Genomic DNA, 24,768 nt, shown 5'->3' with positions numbered 1-24,768 from the left:
GCAGACCTTGCCCTGGGCCAGGCTGGTTGCTTCAACACAGCTGTCCTCGCCCAGAGCCATCCTGCCCCCGCCTCACCCAGTTCTTCCGTGATGTGTGTGGAAAATCTGTGGTTGTCACAACTGGGGGGGAGGGGACCCTGGAATCAAATGGGTGCGGCCAGGGATGCTGCTAAACCCCACACAGTGACCAGGAGAGGCCCTCAGCAGAGGATGACCCGCTCCGAATAAACCCAGTGCCATGGGGGATACCCTGCACTAATATTATTCAGACCCGCTGGTGCCCCCAGATTCCTGCACAGGCAGGGACTCTAACCGGGTCACCTCTGTATCCCGAGGTGACCTAGAGTGGGGCAGCCAGGAGGGCTGAGATGAGTATCGGGGGTGGGTGAAATGACAAATTTCTGTGCCCACTGTCCCCGCCGCACCCCAGGGGCGATGGCCTCTATCTCCTCCCTGTGCAGGTAGCTTTTCCCTGAGCCATTTCTTCTTGTCAAGGTCCCTGTCGCAGGTTGGGTTCCCCGAAGATGACGTTGAGAGCAAGGATTGGAGTGCAGGTGGTTGATGTGAGGCGTGCAGGAACAGATACAGCTGCCATAGGGTCCCACAATTCCACTCCTGGGCATAGATCCGGAGAAAACTCTAATTCAAAACTATACATACACCCCTGGGATTTCCCTGGTTGCCCAGTGGTTAAGACTCCGCGCTTTCAGTGCAGGGGGCATGGGTTCCATTTCTGGTCAGGGAACTAAGATCTCACATGCCGTGTGACAATAAAAGAAGAAAGAAAAAAGAAAGAAAGAGAGAAAGAGAGAGAGAAAAAAAGGAAGAAAGAGAGAAAGAGAGAGAGAGAAAGAAAAGAAGAGAGGAAGAAAGAAGGAAGAAAGAAAGAAAAGATACACGCACCCCAATGTTCATTGCAGCACTATTTACAGTAGCCAAGACATGGAAGCTACCTAAATGTCCACTGATGGATGAATGGATAAAGAAGATGTGGTACATATATACAATGGAATATTATTCAGCCATAAAAAGAATGAAATAATGCTATTTGCAGCAACGTGGATGGACCTAGAGATGATCATACTAAGTGAAGTAAGTCAGAAGAGAAAGACAAATATCATATGATCTCACTTATATGTGAAATCTAAAATACGACACAAATGAACTCGTCCACAAAACAAAAACAGACTCACAGACATAGAGAACAGACTTGTGGTTGCCAAGGGGGAGAAACAGTGAGGGAGGGTTGGATTGGGAGTTTGGGGTTAGCAGATGCAAACTATTAAATATAGGATGGATAAACTACAACGTCCTACTGTCTAGCACAGGGAACTATATTCAGTATCCTGTGATAAGCCATAACGGAAAAGAAAAAAGTTTTATTTATAGGTTCCATCCCTAACTGAGCTGGCCCATCCCCTCCCATGGTTCTAAGTGCAGCCCGAGGCTGCAGACTTCCCACCGTGGTCTTCAGCTCCAGAGCAAGCCACCTGCAAACCACCCACATCTTCCCAGGGGCTGGCAACTCTCCTTTGCTACTGATGCCAAGACACATCCAGATAGCAAAAATGTGACCATGAAAAGAAACTCAGGCATGTTCAAATCAGGGAAATAACATTCTTAGCTCTGTTCAGTACTCGCTTAATTTTAGAGCTTAGAGTTACAAAAAAGTTGCAAAGATCTGTACAGAGTGTACAGAGTGCCGTGGACCCTGACCCAGTACCCCTATTTCCAACTCGTTAGTACCTTAGTACGACATGTTTATCCAACTAAGGAACCAAGATGGATACATTGTTATTAACTAAAGTCCAAACTTTATTAGCATTTCCCTAGTGTTCCCCTAACATCCTTTTTCTGTCCCAGTCTCCTCTGGGCTGTGACATTTCTCAGACGTCGCTGGGTTTTGATACCTTGAAAGTTTTGAGGAGGACTGGTCAGGTATTTTGTCCCTCAATTTGTTTGTCTGTTTGTTTTCGGATGTTTTCTTATGGTTGGTCTGGAGTTATGGGGTTTGGGGCGGAAGACCCAGACAGAGATAAAAATGCCATTTTCCTCAGGTCACATCAAGGATACACACCATCAACGGGACTTATGACAAACGATTTTACCCTTGATCACCTGGCCAGTATCGTCTTTTTTTTCTTGCTGCGTTGGGTCGTCGTTGCGTGTGGGCTTCTGTAGTTGTGGCACGGGGGCTCAGTAGTTCTGGCTCCCAGGATCTAGAGTGCAGGCTCAGTAGTTGTGGCCCACGGGCTTAGTTGATCTGCAGCACCTGGGATCTTCCCGGACCAGGGCTTGAACCTGTGTCCCCTGCATTGGCAGGCGGATTCTTTTCTTTTCTTTTTTTCTTTTGCAACCAAAACTTTAATCCCAAGGATTCTCACAAAACATATTACAAATGACAGCATGAAAAAAAAAAATTGCACAGTAACTCAAAGTTCAGCTCTACAATATACTCTTAATCTGGCAGGACATTGGTATCTTGATAATCTCAAATTTCCAAAGAATATTACAAAGAGCTATGTATTCATGTACAGCAAACACAGAGGGGACGTATGACCTAACTCAAAGGTAAACTAACTTCCTTGAAACTTCTTAGATTTTAAACTCCCTGGACAACCTCTTGTCCAGTGTGAAGACTAGTGGAATTTTTAAACCTCTAATCTAGGGTAAGGGTGCGGCTTTCATTTTTACCTGCTGGCTTGGATTCACAGCACCTTTTAAAGACTGCTTGCTTAACTACAGCTGCATACCATATCCCAGCTACAGAAAGTCTTTTCAATGTTTGCCAGTGTTGTTTCCATAATAGTAAACATCACACTTTAGGTGGGCAGGAGTTAGAGTTTCATTATCAGTCTAGGCAAGACCAAAAATTCAAAGCAAATTCAATTTTGCTTAAGGGAACATTGTAAGGTAACAATTCTTCATATTACATGCCTCATAGGATCCATTTCAAACCATAGAGAATGACACCTTTATGTGTCACTGTCCCAAGAGACAAACAAGTGTGAACAACTAAAACATTTAAAAAGTGCACCAAGCTTCGGAAGTCTCAAACAAAACTTGAATATTCTGTACATACTCCTGCCAAATGAAGTTATTGCCTGTACACCACTCCTCTTGCAAAGTGGTCTTCCATTTCCCTTTCATTTGACCTAGATCGGCTAGGAGACCTAGAGAAAGATCGGGATGGCTTGTGATTTCTCTCTTGGGACAGGGATCTCTCTCTTCTCCTATATCTAGAAAGGGACCTGCTCTGGCTGACGGAGAAGGCTCTCCATCTTGGAGATGTGTGGGAGGTGGAGGACTCCTCCTCCGATAATCATCTCGAGGGCGACGACCCCAAGAAGGAGGCGTCACGATTTCGACTTCTCTTTTCCCCATTCGACAGGTCCACTCTTACTCGGCAGCCACATAGTGTTCTCCCATCTAGTTCTCGGACAGCATCAGCTGCATCTCGGGGATCTTCACATTCAACAAGAGCGAAGCCAGGAGGGTTTTTAGCACCCCACACACTTCAGAGTGGTCCATAATAGCCTAAAGCTCGTTCCAATTCAGCCTTGTTACCACTGTTTCCAAGATTCCCTACATAAACTTTACAGTCCAATGGACAGGAATCACGATGCAAGACCCTCGTGGCTCCTGGGTTTCACGGGCCACAGGGTGGTCCCGGGCCTCTAGAATCTGGCAGCTGAATCTGCTTACACAAGCTATCCTGTGGGGATGCTTTCCCACCTATGTTCCAGCCCGGGGCCCTGCTGTCTTGGCCCAGCCTCCCGGGTGAGAGGGTGAACCCCAGCTCCCTGGAGCAGACACTCAGAGCCCTGGTGACCGGACTCACAGCTGACGGGGCTGGAGCAGCGGCTGGACATTTGTGGCCAGCCTGGTGGTGTTTGGCCCCGTCTGCAGTTCCAGTTCCAGCTGAGAAAGAGCCTCCCTGTGTTATTTTCTCCTGGTTGTGTAAGGATCCCCGGTGTCATTTGACAGAAGTGTAGATGGTGTGTTCTTTCTCTCTTTTCTCCCTGCTTCCTCTCCTCCCTCTATCCCTCCCTCTCTCCCTGTCCCTCTTTCCCTGTTCCACTCTCCCTCTCCCTCTTTCCCTCTCTTTCTCTCCATCTGTCTCTCCCTCTCTCCCTCCCTCTCTCCCTCTCCCTCTCTCTCTTTCCCCTCCCTCGCTCCCTCTCCCTTTCCCTCTTCCCTCTCCCTCTTCCCTCTCCCTCTTTCCCTCTCCCTCTCTTTCTCTCCATCTGTCTCTCCCTCTCTCCCTCCCTCTCTCCCTCTCCCTCTCTCTCTTTCCCCTCCCTCGCTCCCTCTCCCTTTCCCTCTTCCCTCTCCCTCTCTCCCTCTACCTCTTTCCTCTCCTTCTTTCATCTCCCTCTTCCCTCTCCTCTCTCCCTCTCTCCCTCCCTCTCCCTGTGCCTGTTTCCCTGTCCTTGTTTCCCTGTTCCGCTCTGCCTCTACCTCTTTCCCTCTCCCTCCCTCCCTCCTTCTCCCTCTCCCTCCACCTCCTTCCCTCTCTGGAGAGGGAAGGAGGTGGAGGGAGAGGGACAGAGAGCAGGAGAGGGAGGGGGAGAGGGAGAGAAAGGGGGGTAGAGGGAGAGAGTGATAGAGGGACGGAGGGAAAGACATCTCTCCCTCCCTCCCTCTATCCCTCTCTCCCTCCCTCTCTCCCTCTCCCTCCCTCCATCACTTTCCCTCCTTCTCACTCTCCCTCCCTCTTCCTCTCCCTCTCTCCCTCCCAGAGAAGGAGAGACAGAGGGAGAGGGAGAGGAGGGGAGAGAGGGACACGGAGAGGGAGGGAGGGAGGGAGACAGAGAGGGAAGCAGGCACCCTCTGTCCTTCTCCCTCTCCCTACCTCCTTCTCCGACTCCCCCTCTCCTTTGCTCCCTCCCTCTCCTCTTCCTCTGTCTCTCCCTCTCCCTCCCTCCCTCTAGGAAAGGAAGAGGAAGGGAGGGAGAGGGAGAGAGGCAGGTGGAAGGAGAGGGAGAGGGAGAGATGTCTTGCCCTCCTTCCCTCTCCCTCCCTCGCATTTTCCCTTCCTCTCTCCCTCCCTCTCCCTCTCCCTCCCTCTGTCTCTCCCTCTCCCTCTGTCTCTCCCTCTCCCTCCGTCTCTCCCGCTCCCTCACTCGCTCCCAGAGAGGGAGAGATGGAGGGAGAGGCAGAGACCAGAGAGACGGGGAGAGGGAGGGGGGAGAGAGGGAGAGGGAGAGGGAAGAGGCAGAGAGGGAGAGAAGGAGGAGAGAGGGAAAGAGAGGAAGGAAGAGACCTCTCTCTCTCTCCCTCTCTAATTCTCTCCCCTCTCTCTCTCCCTCTCTCCCTCTCCCTTGTCTCTGCCTGTCCCTACATCTCTCCATCTCTGGGAGGGAGTAAGGGAGATGGAGAGACGGAGGGAGAGGGAGAGCTGGAGGGACAGGGAGAGGGAGGAGAGGGAGCGAGGGAGAGGGATAGAGGGAGGGAGAGACGGATAGAGGGAGTGAGGGAGAGATATCTTTGTCTTTCCCTCCTTCCCTCTATCCCTCTATCCCACTCCCCCCTCTCTCTCCCTCACCCCCTCCTTCTCCTGCTCTCTGTCCTTCTCCTTGAAACTCCTTCCCTTCTCCCTCCTGGCCCTTTTAGGCCACTCAAGCAAGCAGGAAATGCAAATCAGCACTACAAAGAAGTCTCACTTCACAACGGTCAGAAGGGCCATCCTAAAAAAGTGTAAAAACCAGAAATGCAGGACAGGCCAAGTAGAAAAGGGAGCCTTGTTAGGCTGATGGGTGGGATGGAAATTGCCAACGGCCACTCTGGAGAAGAGTATGGGCTTTCCTAAAAGATCTAAAAAACACAGCTAGAGAGCATATGGCACTTCCACTCATGGGCGTATAAATTGGGAAAACTAAAAATCAACAAGACACAGGCACCCCAAAGTATAGGGCTGCTCTGCTTACAAGAACCTCCACTTCGGTACACCTTAGATATCCCAGGAAAGAGAAAAATGGATATAGAAGTTGCGGTACTTATGTACAATGGAATATCACTCAGCCATGAAATCAATGTCATAAGGCTAGTAGCAGCGTGATGAGTGGATTTAGGCACGAAGATTCTAAGTGAAATAAGTCAAAAGGAAAAAAACACCTTTCAAAAGATATCACTTATAGAGGAAATGTAAAAATCGCTACAGATAAACTGAATTACAAAACGGAACAAACTCACACATTTAGAAAACACACTAGGGCTGCTTAATGGGAAAGCTGAGGTGGGGTGATGCATAAAACAAGGGTATGAAATTAGCACAGATACCGTTCCATAAACCAAATATGTGATAGAGAAGACCTATTCCTTGCTCAATGAACTGGACTCAACACCCTCTATTCACTGCACAAGAATATATCTGACTAGTAAGAATCTTAAAACCTATGTACTGAAATCTCTAAGTAAGAGAAGCAAGTGGGTGTAAAGCAGCATAAACACAGCATTGAAAATCAGATAAACCCCATTATAAAAATAAATTCCAAAAAAATAAAGACAGTGAAAGAGAGAGACATACTTACAAAATTCGTTCGGGGGCTGTGATGCAACCTGGATTGACCATATCTAGACCCACAGCTGAATGAGACATAAGGCTGGACACTCGTCGGGTTGCGAGGTTTGGTGAGGTTGGGTGCGCAAATGCAGACCCGTTAAAGTAATACTGCGTGGTAATCATTCCATGGGCCCAAAATCTCCAGGTTCAAGGGAATCTTCTTGCAGCAAAAACATGTATAGGAAACCCAGAGGATGGTACACCGTGTGATCGGGAAAGGTTTCTAAAACGCACCTCATTTCTCATCTCCTGGTGCTCTGGTTCGCCATTCCAGCCACTTTCCTAACAATCTCCCCAGTTGGAGAATCAGCACCTTTAAGCTCCTGTTTCCTACAGGTTGCAATTTGTCCTGAGGATGAATGGGAAGAGGGGCAACCAATGAGAGACTAGCTCTAGCTCTTCGGACAGGCACTTGTCATTCTAATTTCCCATCAGGAAGAAGAATTAACCACAGGCTCAGCCTGCTCCACGGAACCAAAATAGGGCCTGAAGCAATCCTCCGTTTTTGCAGCCAGTTCGCCAAAAGCGAGTTGAATAATGGAGCTCAGGGGCACTGCAATTCACAAACCTGCAGAGTTATAAATGATAACTATCGTCCAAAAATATATTGAGGGAAGGAAACGAAGAGGATTTGAAAGTAAGGCAGAATTGCAGGAAACAGATTTCAGGAGGTAGATTCGAATCGCCTTTAAAGCACCTGAAAAGCGGCAAAACGTTCACAATGATGCACTTGGCCAAAAAGGGCGTATGCGTTTTTTCCTGAATATATTCAGGAAAAAACGCATACGCCCTTTTTGGCCAACCAAGCAAGCGGGAAATGGAAATCAGCACTACAAAGAAGTCTCACTTCCCAGCGGTCAAAAGGGCCATCCTAAAAAAGTGTAAAACCCAGAAGTGCAGGACAGGCCAGGGCGAAATGGGAGCCTTGTTACGCTGATGGGCGGGATGTAAATTGCCAACGGCCACTCTGGAGAAGTGTATGGTGTTTCCCAAAACATCTGAAAAACACAGCTAGAGAGCATAGGGCACTTCCACTCATGGGCGTATAAATAGGGAAAGCTAAAAATCAACAAGACACAGGCACCACAATGTTTACGGCTGCTCTGTTTACAAGAACCTCCACTTCGGTACACTTTAAATATCCCAGGAAAGAGAAAAATGGATAAAGAAGTTGTGGTACTTATGTACAATGGAATGTCACTCAGCCATGAAATCAATGTCATAAGGCTAGCAGCAGCATGATCAGTGGATTTAGGTACGATGAGTCTAAGTGAAATAAGTCACACAGAAAAAGACAATTATCATAAGATATCACTTATAGAGGGAATGTAAAAATCGCTACTCATGGACTGAATCACAAAACAGAACAGAATCACACATTTAGAAAACATACTATGGCTGCTTAACGGGAAAGGTAGGTGGGGTGATGCATAAAACAAGGGTTTGAAATTAGCTCAGATACCGTTCCATAAACCCAATACGTAATAGACAAGACCTACTCCTTGCTCAGTGAACTGGACTCAACACCCCCTATTCACTGCACAAGTATATATCTGACTAGTAAGCATCTGAAACCTTATGTATTGATATCTCTCTGTAAGTGAATCAAGTGGGTGTAAAGTGCCATAAACACAGCAGTGAAAATCAGCTAATCCCCATTATAAAAATAAATTACAAAAAAAATACAAAGACAGTGAAAGTCAGAGAAATTCTTACAAAATTCTTTCAGGGACTGTGATGCAACCTGGATTGACCATATCTAGACCCTCAACTGAATGAGACATAAGGCTGGACACTCTTGGGGCTGCGAGGTTTGGTGAGGTTGGGTGAGCAAATGCAGACCCTTTAAAGTAATACTGCGTGGGACCCATTCCATGGGTCCCAAATCTCCAGGTTCAAGGGAATCTTTCTACAGCGAAAACATGCATGGGAAACCCAGAGGATGGGACACCGTGTGATCGGGAAAGGTTTCTAAAACGCACCTCATTTCTCATCTCCTGGTGCTCGGGTTCGCCATTCCAGCCGCTTTCCTAACAATCTCCCCACTTGGAGAATCAGCACCTTTAACCTCCTCTTTCGTACAGTTTGCAATTTGTCCTGAGGATGAATGGGAAGAGGGACAACCAATGAGAGACTAGCTCTAGCTCTTCGGACAGGCACAGGTCACTCTAATTTGCCATCAGGAAGAAGAATTAACCACAGGCTCAGTCTGCCCCCAGAACAAGAATAGGGCCTGAAGCAATCCTGTGGTTTTGCAGCCAGCTCCCAAAAAAGCGAGTTGAAAAATGGAGCTCAGGGGCACTGTAATTCACAAACCTGCAGAGTTATAAATGATAACTATCATCCAAAAATATATTGAAGGAAGGCAACGAAGAGGATTTGAAAGTAAGGCAGAATTGCAGGAAACAGATTTCAGGAGGTAGATTCGAATCGCTTTAAAAGCACATGAAAAGCGGCAAAACGTTGACAATGATGCCCTTAGCCAAAAAGGGCGTATGCGTTTTTTCCCGAATATATTCAGAAAAAAACGCATACGTGCTTTTGGGCCAACCAAGCAAGCAGGAAATGCAAATCAGCGCTACAAAGAAGTCTCACTTCCCAGCGGTCAAAATGGCCATCCTAAAAAAGTGTAAAAACGAGAAATGCAGGACAGGCCAGGGAGAAATGGGAGCCTTGTTACGCTGATGGGCGGGATGTTAATTGCCAACGGCCACTCTGGAGAAGTGTATGGTGTTTCCCAAAACATCTAAAAAACACAGCTAGAGAGCATAGGGCACTTCCACTCATGGGCGTATAAATAGGGAAAGCTAAATATCAACAAGACACAGGCACCCCAAAGTTTAGGGCTGCTTTGTTTACAAGAACCTCCACTTCGGTACACCTTAAATATCCCAGGAAAGAGAAAAATGTAATAAACAAGTTGTGCTACTTATGTACAATGGAATATCACTCAGCCATGAAATCAATGTCATAAGGCTAGTAGCAGCATGATGAGTGGATTTAAGTACGATGATTCTAAGTGAAATAAGTCACACAGAAAAAGACACATCATAAGATATCACTTATAGAGGGCATGTAAAAATCGCTACACATTAACTGTATTACAAAACAGAAGAGAGTCACACATTTAGAAAACACACTATGGCTGCTTAACGGGAAAGGTGAGGTGGGGTGATGCATAAAACAAGGGTTTGAAATTAGCACAGATACCGTTCCATAAACCAAATGTGTAATAGACAAGACCTACTCCTTGCTCAGTGAACTGGACTCAACTCCCCCTATTCATCGCACAAGAATATATCTGACTAGTAAGAATCTTAAAACCTATGTATTGACTTCTCTCTGTAAATGAATCAAGTGGGTGTAAAGTGGCATAAACACAGCAGTGAAAATCAGCTAAACCCCATTATAAAAATAAATATATTCAGAAAAAAACGCATACGCCCTTTTTGGCCAATCAAACAAGCGGGCAATGCAAATCCATACTACAAAGAAGTATCACTTCGCATTCATCAAAAGGCCATCCTGGAAAAGTGTAGACAGCAAAAATGCTGGACAGGCCATGGAGAAGAGGGAGCTTTGTTTCACTGATGACGGGGATGTAAATAGCCAACGGCCACTCTGGAGAAGTCTATGGTGTTCCCTAAAACGTCTAAAATACAGAGCTACAGAGCATACATCTCTTCCACTCTTTGCCGCATATCTTGGGAAAACCAAAAATCGACAGGACACAGGCACCCCATACGTTTAGTGCTGCTCTGTTTAGAAATGCCTCGATTTGGGTACAACTTACATGTCCTTGGAAGCAATAAATGGATAACGAAGATGTGGTACTTCTGTACAATGGAACATTACTCTGCAATTAAATCAATGAAATAAGGCCAATTGCAGCAACTCGTGGAGACTGAGGTATGATCATTCTAAGTGACCTAAGTCAGACATAAAAGGAGACTTACCATAAGGTATCACTTATAGATAGTGTCTAAAAATGGCTACACATGAACTCAATTACAAAACAGAAACAGTCACACATTTAGAAAACACACTTATGGCTGCTAAAGAAGAAAGGTGGGGTGGGGTGATGCATAAACCAGGAGGTTGAAATTAGCATAGATACAGTTCCATAAACAAAATAGGTATTCGACAGGACCTACTGTATAGCTCAACGAGCTGGACTCAGCACACTGTTGTCACCGGAAAAGGATATATAAGACTGGTAAGAATCTGTAAAACAATTTATTGATGTCTCTCTTTAAGTGAATCAAGTGGATAGATGCAGAGTAGGAAGAAACACAGTATTGAAAATCAGCTATACCCCATTATAAAATTAAATAACAAGAACAAAAAAAAAGACAGTGAGAGAGAGAGAAATTCTTACAAAATTTGTTCAAGGGCTGTGATGCAACCTGGACTGACCACATCTAGACACAGAGCTGGATGGGACCTAAGGCTCTACACTCGTTGGTCTAAGAGGCTTCGTGAGGATGGGACAGCAAATGCAACACTTTTAGAGTAATACTGCCTGGCCCCCATTCCATGGGTCCCATATCTCCAGATGCAGGGGACCCTTCCTACAGCTAAAACATTCATGGGACATCCAGAGGATGGTACACCGTCTGATCGGGAAGAGTTTGGAAAAGTCACCCCATCTCCACTTCTCCTGGTATTCGGGTTCCCCAGCTCCTTTCCTTAGAGTCTCCCCACTTTGGGAAAGCAGCACACTCAACAGCCAGTTTTTCACGGCTTGGAATTTTCCGGTGAAGAAGGGGAATGGGGGGATGGAATGAGACACGAGCCTTAGATGTTTGGACAGGCATATGCCACTCTAGTTTCCTAATCTGGAAGAAGAATTTCCCTAGCCTTCAGGTGCCCCAGTAACCGGAATGGGTCTGTAGAAATCCAGCCCCTTTGTGTCTGCTTCCCTAAACAACAAGTTGAAAACCGGTGCTCAGGGGCACTGCAATTCACAAACATGCAGGGTTGTAATTGACACCTCTAATGGAGCCATTTCTTCAGCCAAGTATTCCTAAAGGCCTTGTAAGCAAGGCAGAATTGCAGGAAAGGAATTTCAAGAGGTAGTTTGCACTCGCCATTAAAGCACATGCAAAGCTGCTGAACATCGCCAATGATGCAGTTTGCCAAAAAGGCCGTATGCGTTATTCCTTAATATATTCAGGAAAAACTCTTACTCCATTTTTGACCAACAGAACAGGTGGACAATGTAAATTAATACTACAAAGAGATATCACTTCGCACCAGTCAGAATGGCCAACCTCACAAAGTGTAAAACCTGAAATGCAGGACAGGGTGTGCAGAAAAGGGAACCCTGACAAGCTGATGGTGGGAATGTAAATTGCTAACAGCCACTCTGGAGAAGTGGGTGGTGATTCCTTAAAAATCTAAAAACCAGAGCTTCAGAGCATATGGCGATACCACTCCTGGGCCTGTATCTTGGAAAAAACGTAAATTGACAGGACCCAGGCATTCCAAAATTTATGCAGCCCTGTTTACAAGAGCCTCTACTTGGAAGCTACCTAAAAGTCCTTGGAAGGAAGAATGGATAAAGAAATTATGGTAGATATGTACAATGGAATATTACTCAGCCATGAAATGAATGAAATAAGGCCATTTGCAGCCACTCGGAAGGACCTAGATACATTCATACTAAGTGTCATAAATCAGACAATGAAAAATATCATATGATATTACTTATCAGGGGAATCTAAAAATTGATAGAAAGGTACTATCTTACAACACAGAAACAGAGTCCCAGACTTAGAACACAAACTTATGGTTACCAAACTGGAAAGGTGTGTTGGAGGCATAAATCATGAGGTTGGAGTTAGTATATACATATTTACAGAGAGAAAACTTGTAATCAACATGGACCCGCTGTAGAGCACTTGGAACTCTTCTCAACACCCTTTAGTAACCTCAATGGGAAAATAATTCTAAAAAGAATATATAGTCATCTCTGTATAAATGCATCATGTTGGTGTATGTCAAAAATGAACACAATATGGTAAATCAACTATACTCCATTATAAATTTAAAATTAAATTACAGAAATGAAAAATGATCACTAAATTCGTTTAGTCGCGGTGAACGTGCTAGTGTCACATCCCTGGACACAGACCCAATTTGGTCCCAAGACTGGACTGTTGTGGGCCTGAGGACCTCGGGAGGATATGCCAGCTAATTCACCCCCCTTGAACATGTAGTACCTGGTCCCCTCTGCATGGGATCACAATCTCCAGATCTAAGTGTGCCCTCATACTACTAAATCAACCCTCTGACACCCAAAGGATGGTGGACTCTCTGGGCTGGATGACACTTGGAAAATCACCTGGTCTCAACATATCCTGGTGTTTGGGTTCCGACCTCCAGACTTCTTCGTTAGGGTCATCCCACTCTGCAAGACAGCACCCTCAACAGGTGATTTTGCAGGGGTTTGTATTTGTTCGGGGGATGAAGGGTAAGGGGGAAGAAGGAATGGGACAGAAGCCCTTACATGTTTGGTCAGGCACATTCCACTCTAATTTAAAACCCAGGAATAGGACTTTCCCTACATCTAAGGTTGTGTCAGCAACCAGACAGGGACAGTAGAAATCCTGCCGCCTTCTGTTTCCCATAACAACAACTCTAAAAACTGGACCTTATAGGCACTTCATATTCAAAATGCCTGGGGAGCTGTAAATGACAACAGCCCTCAAAAAATGTCTTAGGGTAGGTAATCGAAATAGACTTCAAAACAAGGCAACCTTTCAATAACCCTTTTTCAAGGGGTAAATTTTACTCACACTGTTCAAAAAGAAAAGCACATATGAAGATGCTCACCATTGCTTTATGTTAGACAAATGCAAATCAGATGTACAAAGAAGTATCACCTGGAACCACTCAGAATAGCCATCATCACAATGTCTACAAACACGAAATGCTTCAGATGGTGTGGGAAAAAGAGAAACCTACTACTTATTATTATTTTTTTTAATCTGCATTGGGTCTTCATTGCTGCATGTGGCTTTTCTCTAGCTGCAGCAAGCGGGGGCTACTCATCGTTGTGGTACAAAGCCTTCTCTTTTCGGTGGCTTCTCTTGTGGAGCACAGGCTCTAGGCACACAGGCTTCAGTAGTTGTGGCTCGTGGGCTCTAGAGTGCAGACTCAGTAGTTGTGGTGCACGGGCTTACTTGTTCTGTGACATGTGAGGTCTTCCCGGGCCAGGGCTCGAACCTGTGACCCCTGAAATGGCAGGCAGATTCTTAACCACTGTGCCACCAATACTACGCTATCAGTGGCAATGTCAATTGGTAATAGCCACTATGGAGCACAGAATGGAGGTTACCAGAGTGAGGGGAGGCGGCAGGGATAAACTGGAAATTGGGATTGACATATACACACCACTATATATAAAAGAGAAAACAAATAAGGGCTTACTGTATAGCACAGGGAACTCTACTCAATACTCTGTAATGACCTGTATGGGAAAGGAATCCAAAAAGGATTGGATATATGTATAACTGCTTCACTGTGCTGCACAGCAGAAAGTAACACAACATTGTAAATCAACTCTTCTCCAAAAAAATTGAAATTGAAATGAAATGAAATGAAATAAAATAAAATAGAGCTACCAGATGATCCAGCAAGTTCACTCCTGTGCGCATATCTGGAGGAAAGCATAAATCGAAAAGACACATCTTCCCCAATGTTCACTGCAACACTCTTTACAATAGCGAAGACATGGAAGCAACCAAAATGTCCATCAACATATGAATATAGGTAAAGAATATGTGATACATATATACAATGGAATATGACTCAGCCATAAAATAGAAGAAAATAATGCCAATTGCAGTCACTTGGATGGACCTAGAGATGATTGTACTAAGTGAAGTAAGTCAGACAGAGTAAGACAAATATTGTATGATATCACTTCTAGGTGGAACCTAGAAATTGATACAAATGAACTAACTTGCAAAACAGAGGCAGACTCACAGACTTGGAAAACAAACTTATGGTTACCAAAGGGGAAAGGTGGGGGGTAGGGATAAATCAGGAACTTGGGGTAAACATACGAATACTACTATATATAACATAGATAAGCAACAAGGACCTACTGTATAGCACAGGGAACTCTACTCAATATTCTGAGAATACCTTTATCAGAAAAGAATCTGAAAAAGAATGAATATATGCATATGTGTAACTGAATCACTTGCTGTGCAGCTGAAATGAACACAACATTGTAAATCAACTATACTCCAATAAAATTTAAATTACAAGATAAAGAAAATCACCTATATTTCAAAAGAAAATAAGAATCCCCATCTATTTTTATGGCTTGATAGTTTACTTTTTTAGTGCTCAATATTATCCCATTCCCAGAATATATTAATACTATATCATTTCATTCACCTACTGGAGGACACCTTAGTTTCATTCACATTTTGGCAATATTGAATTAGGTGCTATAAATATCCATATGCAGGTTTTCCTCTGGAAGTATGTTTTAAACTACTTTCAGTAAATATCCATGAGAACACTTGCCGGATTGTACAGTAAGGGAATGTTCAATATTATAGCAAGTGTGAATCAGACTACCAAAGTAGCTGTATTATTTTTCATTTCCACCAATAACAAATGACATTTCCTATTGTTCCACATCTCCTACAGAATTTGTTCTTGTCATTGTTCACATTTTAGCCATTCTAAGTGTTACATGGTGGTATGTAATTGTATTTTTAATTTGCTTTTTCATGGCAGCATGTAATCTGGATTATTCTTCTGTATACTTATATGCATAGTGTCTATTTTCTTTGGTGAGGTGTCCATAAAGTATATTGGTCCACATTTTATTTAGGTTGCTTTCATTTTTTTCTACCCAATCTGTATTTGTTTTATTTATTTTTGTGCCTTATTGCATTAGCAAGGACTTGAAGTAAAATATGGAAAAGGAGCCATGAAAGAGGACATCCTTGCTTTTACCTGAACTTAGTGGAAAAGCTTCATGTTTTTGACCATTAATCATGATGTAAGATAAAAGTTTCCTGTAAATCTTTGTTATCAACTTGAGAAAGCTCCAGTCTATTTCTTTAACTGAGAGTTTTTATGAAGAATGGGTGTTAGATTTTTTCAAAGGGCTTCTGAATCTATTGATATGCTAATGATTGTCTTTAGGGTGTTGATATGATGGCTATAATTATTTGATTTTAGAATGTTGAACCAGGCTTGCATACCTGGGATTATTCCCTCTCATTCATGATATAAAATTCTCTCAAAATATTGTTGGATTCGATTTGGTAATATTTTGTTGAGGATTTTTGCACTGATGTTCCTGAGAGATATTGGTCAGTTTTCTTTACTATTCGGATGTTCCTCTAAGTTTGGATGTTGTGGATTTAGTGTCAGACATTCATTTGGGGAGATTCTCAGTCATTTTTAGAAAATATTTTCTGTTCTTTGTTATCTTTATTCTCCTCCTGCTATACCCATTATGTATAGGTCGCAGCATTTTTCATTGTTCCACAATTATTGATTACTCTGTTCTGTTGATTTCTTTCCTGCCCATTTTCTCTTTTCTTTTGAGATTTAAAGGTTTCTCTTGATGTTTCTTCAAGCTCACAGATATTTCTCCTCAGCCAGCTCTTTGACTGCTAAAACAAAATATGAGAGACTTGGTATTTTATAAACAACAGAATATTTTTGTTTTCTCATAATTGCTGAGGCTGAAAAGTTCAAGAACAAATTACCAGGGGCTTCCCTGGTGGTGCAGTGGTTAAGAATCTGCCTACCAATAAAGGGGACAAGAGTTCGAGCCATGGTCCGGGGAGATCCCACATGCCATGGAACAACTAAGCCCACGCACCACAAATACTGAGCCTGTGCTCTAGAGCCCACAGGCCACAACTACTGAGCCCGTGAGCCACAACCACTGAAACCCGTACGCCTAGAGCCTGTGCTCCGCAACAAGAGAAGCCACCCAATGAGAAGCCCGCACACTGCAACAAAGACCCAACACAGCCCAAAAATTAATTAATTAATTTTCTAATTAATTTTTTAAAAAAAGAACAAGTTGCCAGCTGACTTAGTGTGTGGCGAGCGACCAATTTCTGGTTCATAATATGGGTCTTCTCGCTCGGCAATGAAATCATGGAATGGGCATAAGATATTCTGTGTGCTACATTTATTAGGTCACTAAGCCCATGTTTGAGGTCTCTGGCCTCATGACCTAATCACCTCCCAAAAACTCCTCCTCCTAATACCATCAACATGGGAGCTAGGTTTCAAAATTTTAAAATTAGAGGTACAAATTGTTTACACCATAACAGGGACCACAGAGTTAACTGACTTTTCCTTTCATGTTAAAGGTTTGTACATTTATATTTATTATATAATCCCCAAACCCTTGTTTTTTTTTAAGATTCTTTTTCTGTATATGCCAGTACAGACCATTGAGTAGAGTTCCCTGTGCTATAAAGCAGGTCTTTATCAATACTTATCTATTTTATATATAGTAGTGTGTATATGTCAGTCCCAATCTCCCAATTTATCCCTTCCCCACTTATCCCCTGGTAACCATAAGTTTGTTTTCTATATCCATGACTCTATTTCTGTTGTGTAAATAAGTTCATTTGTACCTTTTTTTTTTTAGATTCCTCATATAAGCAGTATCATATGATATCTGTCTTTGTGTGTCTGAGTTGCTTCACTCAGTATAACAATCTCTAGGTCCATCCATGTTGTTACAAAACCCTTAATTGTTAAGGATAACTCTCAATTTTTTCCAGTATCATCAGCAATTCTTTCTGGCAGACACGTGATAACACTTTAAACAGGGATATTGAGACCAAGGCTCCTGACCTGCAAACAAACAAAACATCATTCATATAGTGAAAACTTTGCACATAAAAGGATGAAAGCACTTGGTCTAAATCCCTTTGCACCCACTGCTGACAGAGGGCAGAGGAGTTTGATTCACTAATCTTCCTTACGTGCACTTCTTCCTAATGGGGTATTCCATGTAAAACTTATAAGAAACGGGAATGCATCATGGAACACACCAATCTCTACTACAGATTCTGAAGCAGCAAAAAAACAAAACAAAACATGATGAATCCATCCAAAGAGTTCTGTCCACATTGTTACAATAGCTTCCCTCGCACTGTGAACCCTTTTCAGACCCTATCACTTGAACCTATTTTTATTTTTTTCAACAAAAATAATGTTAATCTGCAGTCAGACACTCCAGTAATATTACACTATCCCTTGTGCAAGTATGTAGGGATTTGAGGAGCTATGTGAGTCCATCATGAGAAGTTGCCTAGAGTAATTAGGACATTTCATTTAATGTTGGCTCTTCTCCCTAAGATGTCTGCTGTCCTCTTCTTTTTGTAGCTACTAGCATTGAGAAAGTGACCAAGATAAGGCCCTTCTCTTTTACTGCCCATGAACGCAGCTGTGATTAACCCCACAGAACTTGGTGCTTCCAGAATCCCCTGAACCTACTGACCCTCCATGAATGGCATGACATAGATAAGAATGGTGACGTGTATCCTTGTACAGAGTATGCTATAAAATTTTCGACTCTTCCCTTCCTCATAATTCCAAAGAATAGATTTCTTTGGATTTCTGCTTAATGCTGCTGGAGTTGGTACATAAGTTGAGGGAGGTATCAGGGCACACCAAAAGAGAGGGTAACTGCACAGAAAACACAAGCAGATACATTTCTGTGTAGTTTCAAGCAGCTTATTTGCTATATCAACCATGGTGACATGTTGACCCTTCCTCTTTCTACTAGTAGTACAACAAACATAAAGGATATTTAGGCTGCTTGTTTTATTCCCACCTCTCACAATTGATCTGCATTAACATATAGGACAATGAAGGGCCCTTTCTACCATCTTAACCAATATTTGAGAACTAGAAAATGTCCAGATTTTTCTGGGGATTATTTTCATATTCCCCAATCAGGCCTATGAAGGAATCTTACCTATTGTGTTTAATGAAGTCATATCTCTGACAACATTCCATCATCAACAAAACTGGAAAGAAATTTGAAGGGTCTTCGATTTTACCATATTTGAAATAACAATATTTTAGCCTGACACGTTTTTGGATTTTAGAAAAAAATATTTTAAATGAGACAAAAAATCATTTTTATGGCACAAAAAGACAGCAATAGTTTTATATTTTTATCTGTTCCACTTGCACACAAGTGTCTCATGGGGTTATGTAAAGCACTCCTGTTGGGTGCTGTGCAAGTATGGATTAAAGCTTAGGAATCTTAAGCTTCAGTCACCTGAAACATTTAAATTAGGATGCAAGCAATCCTGTCCAGCATTTGAACAGAGCAAGACACTCTCTTTATTTTATTTGTCAGGTAATTAATCTGTCTTTTCCCCAAGGAGAGAAACAACTGGCATCTTCCATCAATGTGTTGTACAAAAATCTTTGAACAGAGAGTGCAAGCAGAGGCTGATACAAGATGTGAAAAAAAAATGAGAGACCCTTGTGGCATTTTCTCCTAACTTATTGCAATCTCCCATTTAAAATGTGGGAATAATCAATCTTCTGAGGAAAAAGGCCCAAGGAAGGTTTTTGCTTCTGTGGAATAATGGGATTGCTAAATATTTCAGGAGGCAAGACGAATTAGTGAGAATGACCATGAGAAATCAGAGAAAAGTCAGATCCATGGATGAAGTGATGTTTACCACTGTGAATCAATGAGAAGTAGGAGCAAATGAAAAGAAAACTGAATACAACATTTTCTGAATAAATGTAACATTTCAGCTGTCATAGAAAAATTAATACTCACTATGATACAACATATTTAGTTTAGAAAGTTAACTTAATTTTAAAGCTTAATAATTAGATTTATTAAAGAAACGAAAACATATTTGTGGTTTAGAATAAATAATGTGTTCTGCTACAGATAAGAAGACTACATAAATAAATAGAAATAAGACTAAATAAATAAATAAAGAAGAAAATAACAAATTAGATGTTATTAACATTAAAAACTGACACTCATCTAAAGAAAGAGAAGGAGAGACACAAAGAGAGAAGAACTCATATCAAGCATATATTAAAAACTCTTAAATAAAAAGTCTTCAGATGTTAAAAAAAAGAAGTCTTCAATAAGAAGATAATGGAATAGCAAAATGGGGAAAATATACCAAAAGATATTTCAAAAAAGAGAGTACAGAATGTTAAGTAAACATATCAAAAGATGCTTGGCTTCTTAGTAGTCAATTAAATGCAAAAACGTGATACCTGGAATTATCACTCACCAACCAGAAAGTTCAAATGAAAATGACAAGTATTATCAAGTTTGACAAGAATGTGTATAATCCTTGAATCTCATTCATTGCTGCTGAGGATGAAAAATCATACAAATGTTTTGAAAATATTTAGAAATATCTAAAAAGATAAACACAAGAAAGCTATGACTCGAAAATTTTACTACTACATGTATACTGAACAATAATTTACACACACACTGCCAAAGCTCAAGTTCTAGAATTTATATACCAGTGCTGTTCTCAATAGACACAAACTGAAAATCACTCATATTGTAATACACATTGGAATAAATTAATTAATAGTTAAATATTTACACTATGGAATCCTATGCATCAGTGGCAATGCATGATCACAACAACAGGCAACCATATAGGCATATTCACAAACAACATAAAATAAAAAAGCCCAATCCAAAAGTGATTTTACTGTGCCATAACATTTATATAAAATACAAAATACAGGTAAAGTTATCTTTTTGTTAGATACCAGAACAATATTAAACCTTAAGGGGAGTCACTAGAATGGGACCAGGGGACCTCTGAGTATCTGGCAATTTTCTGTGTCTTTATCTAGAAGCTATGTAGAGAGTGTATTCAGATGCTGAATTTTCTGAAATTTGTCATTTCCTTACAAACCATGCATGTTTTTAGTTGTTTTTTATACATAACAAAAAGTAAAAAAGATAGACTAGGGAAGGTAATTATATTAGCACTTTAATATCCATGCTTTTCAAGGTGGAAGTGAAAGGTATTAAATACTTGACATTGTGATTACTTCTTAAATGTAAGGTGAAACTTTGAGGTTAATGAATAAGACATACTTCTTCATATATAATCCTCAAAGAGGAGGGGTAGAAAGGAGTGTTATTTTTTTTTCTTTAATAAAAAGAATCGTTAAGATAGAAAATAATGAAAACAGACTAGGTTTAAAAAAGAGCACACTGGACTTCCCTGGTGGCACAGTGGGTAAGAATTTGCCTGCCAATGCAGGGAACAGTGGTTCAATCCCTGGTCTGGGAAGATCCCACATGCCACAGAGCAACTAAGCCTGTGTGCCACAACTACTGAGCCTGTGCTCTAGAGCCTGCAAGCAACAACTATTGAGCCTGCATGACACAACTACTGGAGCCCATGCACCTAGTGCCCATACTCCACAACAAGAGAAACCACCACAAGGAGAAACCCACGCACCACAACGATGAGTAACCCCTGCTTGACACAACTAGAGAAACCCTGTGCAGCAACGAAGACCCAACGCAACCAAAAATAAATAAAATTAAATCTTTTGACTTCTGAGATGACTCACTCACGTGGCTGTAGGTAAGAGGCCTCAGTTCCTTGCCACATGGATCTCTCCTTAGGGCTGCTTGAGTGTCCTCATGACATGGCAGCTGGCTTACCCCAGGATGAGTGATCTAGCAGAAACCAAAGCAGAAGCTGCAATGTCTTTTATAACTTTGGAAGCTGCACTTTGTCATTTCTGCAATTTCTTATTAGTTAAACAGTCAACCCTTTTCAAGTGTGAGGAGCCACACAGGTACATGAAGACTGGGAGATAATTAGGGGATAATTAGGGCCATCTTGGAGGTTGGCTACCAAAGTGGCTGACAAGCCGAAGTCTGAATTTTGTTTTCTTCACTTCTGGAGAGAAAATGGTCAGTGATTCTCATTGGTGGTCTTTGAGATGTACCAAAGTTACCTCTTGCTCTCACCCCCAGCCATGTGGCTGACAGGGTCTTGGTACTCCAGCCGGGTGTCAAGCCTGTGCCTCTGAGGCGGGAGAGCCGAATTCAGGATATTGGTCTACCAGAGACCTCCGGCACCTTGTAATATCAAACGGCAAAAGCTCTCCCAGAGGTACCCTTCTCAATGCTAAGACCCAGCTCCACTCAGAGACCAGCAAGATCCAGTGCTGGACGTCCCATGCCAAACAACTAGCAAGACAGGAATGCAGGCCCACCCATTAGCAGAGAGGCTGCCTAAAATCATAATAAGGTCACAGACACCCCAAAACACACCACCGGATGCTGACCTGTCCACCAGAAAGACAAGATCCAGACACACCCACCAGAACACAGGCACCAGTCCCCTCCATCAGAAAGCCTAAACAACCCACTGAACCAATCTTAGCCACTGGGGGCAGATACCAAAAACAACGGGAACTATGAATCTGCAGCCTCCGAAAAGGAGACCCCAAACACAGTCCCCAAAGCCAAATGAGAAAACACAGAAACACACAGCAGATGAAGGAGCAAGGTAAAAACCCACCAGATCAAACAAATGTGGAGGAAATAGGCAGTCTACCTGAAAAAGAATTCAGAGTAATGATAATAAAGATGATCCCAAATCTTGGAACTGGAATGGAGAATAGACAAGAAACGTTTAACAAGGACCTAGAAGAACTAAAGAGCAAACAAACAATGATGAACAGCACAATAAATGGAATTAAAAATTCTCTAGAAGGAAACAATAGTAGAATAACTGAGGCAGAAGAATGGATAAATGACCTGGAAGATAAAATAGTGGAAATAACTACTGCAGAGCAGAAAAAAGAAAAAAGAATGAAAAGAATTGAGGACAATCTGAGACACCTCTGGGACAACATTAAATGCACCAACATTCGAATATAGGGGTCCAAGAAGTAAAAGAGAAAAAGAAAGACACTGAGAAAATATTTAAAGAGATTATAGTTGAAAACTTCCCTAATATGAGAAAGGAAATCATTAATCAAGACCAGGAAGTGCAGAGAGTCCCATACAAGATAAACCCAAGGAGAAACATTCCAAAACATATATTAATCAAACTATCAAAAATTAAATACAAAGAAAAATTATTAAAAGCAGCAAGGGAAAAAACAACAAATAACATACAAGGGAATCCCCATAAGGTTAACAGCTGATCTTTCAGCAGAAACTCTGCAAGCCAGAAGGGACTGGCAGGACACATTTAAAGTGATGAAAGGGGAAGAGCTACAACCAAGATTACTCGACCCACCAAGGATCTCGTTCAGATTCGACAGAGAAATTAAAACCTTTACAGACAAGCAAAAGCTAAGAGAATTCAGCACCACCAAACCTGCTTTACAACAAATGCTAAAGGAACTTCTCTAGGCAGGAAACACAAGAGAAGGAAAAGACCTACAATAACAAACCCAAAACAATTAAGAAAATGGTAATAAGAACATACATATCAATAATTACCTTAAATGTAAATGAATTAAATGCTCCAACCAAAGACATAGACTGGCTGAATGGCTCCGAGAACACGACCGGTATATATGTGGTCTACAAGAGACCCACTTCAGACCTAGGGACACATACAGACGGAAAGTGAGGGGATGGAATAAGATATTCCATGCAAATGGAAATCAAAAGAAAGCTAGAGTAGCAATTCTCATATCAGACAAAAAAGACTTTAAAATAAAGACTATTACAGGAGATAAAGAAGGACACTACATAATGATCAAGGGATCAATCCAAGAAGAAGATATAACAATTGTACATATTTATGCACCCAACATAGGAGCACCTCAATACATAAGGCAAATGCTAACAGCCATAAAAGGGGACATTGACAGTAACACAATCATAGTAGGGGACTTTAGCACCCCTCTTTCACCAATGAACAGATCATCCAAAATGAAAATAAATAAGGAAACACAAGCTTTAAATGATGCATTAAACAAGATGGACTTAATTGATATTTATAGGACATTCCACCCAAAAACAACAGAATACACATTTTTCTCAAGTGCTCATGGAACATTCTCCAGGATAGATCATATCTTGGGTCACAAAGCAAGCCTTGGTAAATTTAAGAAAATTGAAATCGTATCAAGTATCTTTTCCGACCACAACGCTATCAGACTAGATATCAATTACAGGAAAAAATCTGTAAAAAAATACAAACACATGGACGTTAAACAATACGCTACTTAATAACCAAGACATCACTGAAGAAATCAAAGAGGAAATAAAAAAATACCTAGAAACAAATGACAATGGAAACATGAAGACCCAAAACCTATGGGATGCAGCAAAAGCAGTCCTAAGAGGGAAGTTTATAGCAATACAATCCTACCTCAAGAAACTAGAAACATCTTAAATAAACAAGTTAACCTTACACCTAAAGCAATTAGAGAAAGAAAGAAAAAAAAACCCCAAAGTCAGCAGAGGAAAGAAATCATAAAGATCAGATCAGAAATAAATGAAAAAGAAATGAAGGAAACAACAGCAAAGATCAAAAAAACTAAAAGCTGGTTCTTTGAGAAGATAAACAAAATTGATAAACTATTAGCCAGACTCATCAAGAAAAAAAGGGAGAAGACTCAAATCAATAGAATTACAAATGAAAAAGGAGAAGGAACAACTGACATGGCAGAAATACAAAGGATCATGAGAGATTACTGCAAGCAACTATATGCCAATAAAATGGACAACCTGGAAGAAATGGACAAATTCTTAGAAAAGCACAACCTTCCAAGACTGAACCAGGAAGAAATAGAAACTATAAACAAACCAATCCCAAGCACTGAAATTGAGACTGTGATTAAAAATCTTCCAACAAACAAAAGCCCAGGACCAGATGGCTTCACAGGCAAATTCTATCAAACATTTAGAGAAGAGTTAACACCTATCCTTCTCAAACTCTTCCAAAATATAGCAGAGGGAGGAACTCTCCCAAACTTATTCTATGAGACCACCATCTCCCTGACACCAAAACCAGACAAAGATGTCACAAAGAAAGAAAACTACAGGCCAATATCACTGATGAACATAGCTGCAAAAATCCACGGCACAATACTAGCAAACAGAATCCAACAGCACCTTAAAAGGATCATACACCATGATCAAGTGGGGTTTATCCCAGGGATGCAAGGAGTCTTCAATACATGCAAATCAATGT

At 41.8% G+C, this 24,768-nt stretch overlaps 1 pseudogene across 1 annotated transcript; it reads right to left on the bottom strand.

Annotated features, from left to right (window-relative positions):
- Nucleotides 1–3,097: 3,097 nt before the first annotated feature.
- Nucleotides 3,098–3,642, bottom strand: LOC309653676 (serine/arginine-rich splicing factor 3 pseudogene; annotated as a pseudogene). Its single transcript has one exon. The product of its transcript is annotated as a serine/arginine-rich splicing factor 3 pseudogene (transcript).
- Nucleotides 3,643–24,768: the final 21,126 nt, after the last annotated feature.

Source organism: Balaenoptera physalus (assembly GCF_965194825.1).
Source record: "Balaenoptera physalus genome assembly, contig: HAP1_SCAFFOLD_825, whole genome shotgun sequence".
NCBI classification, from domain to species: Eukaryota; Metazoa; Chordata; class Mammalia; order Artiodactyla; family Balaenopteridae; genus Balaenoptera; species Balaenoptera physalus.
This window is presented reverse-complemented; position numbering and strand designations above follow the sequence as displayed.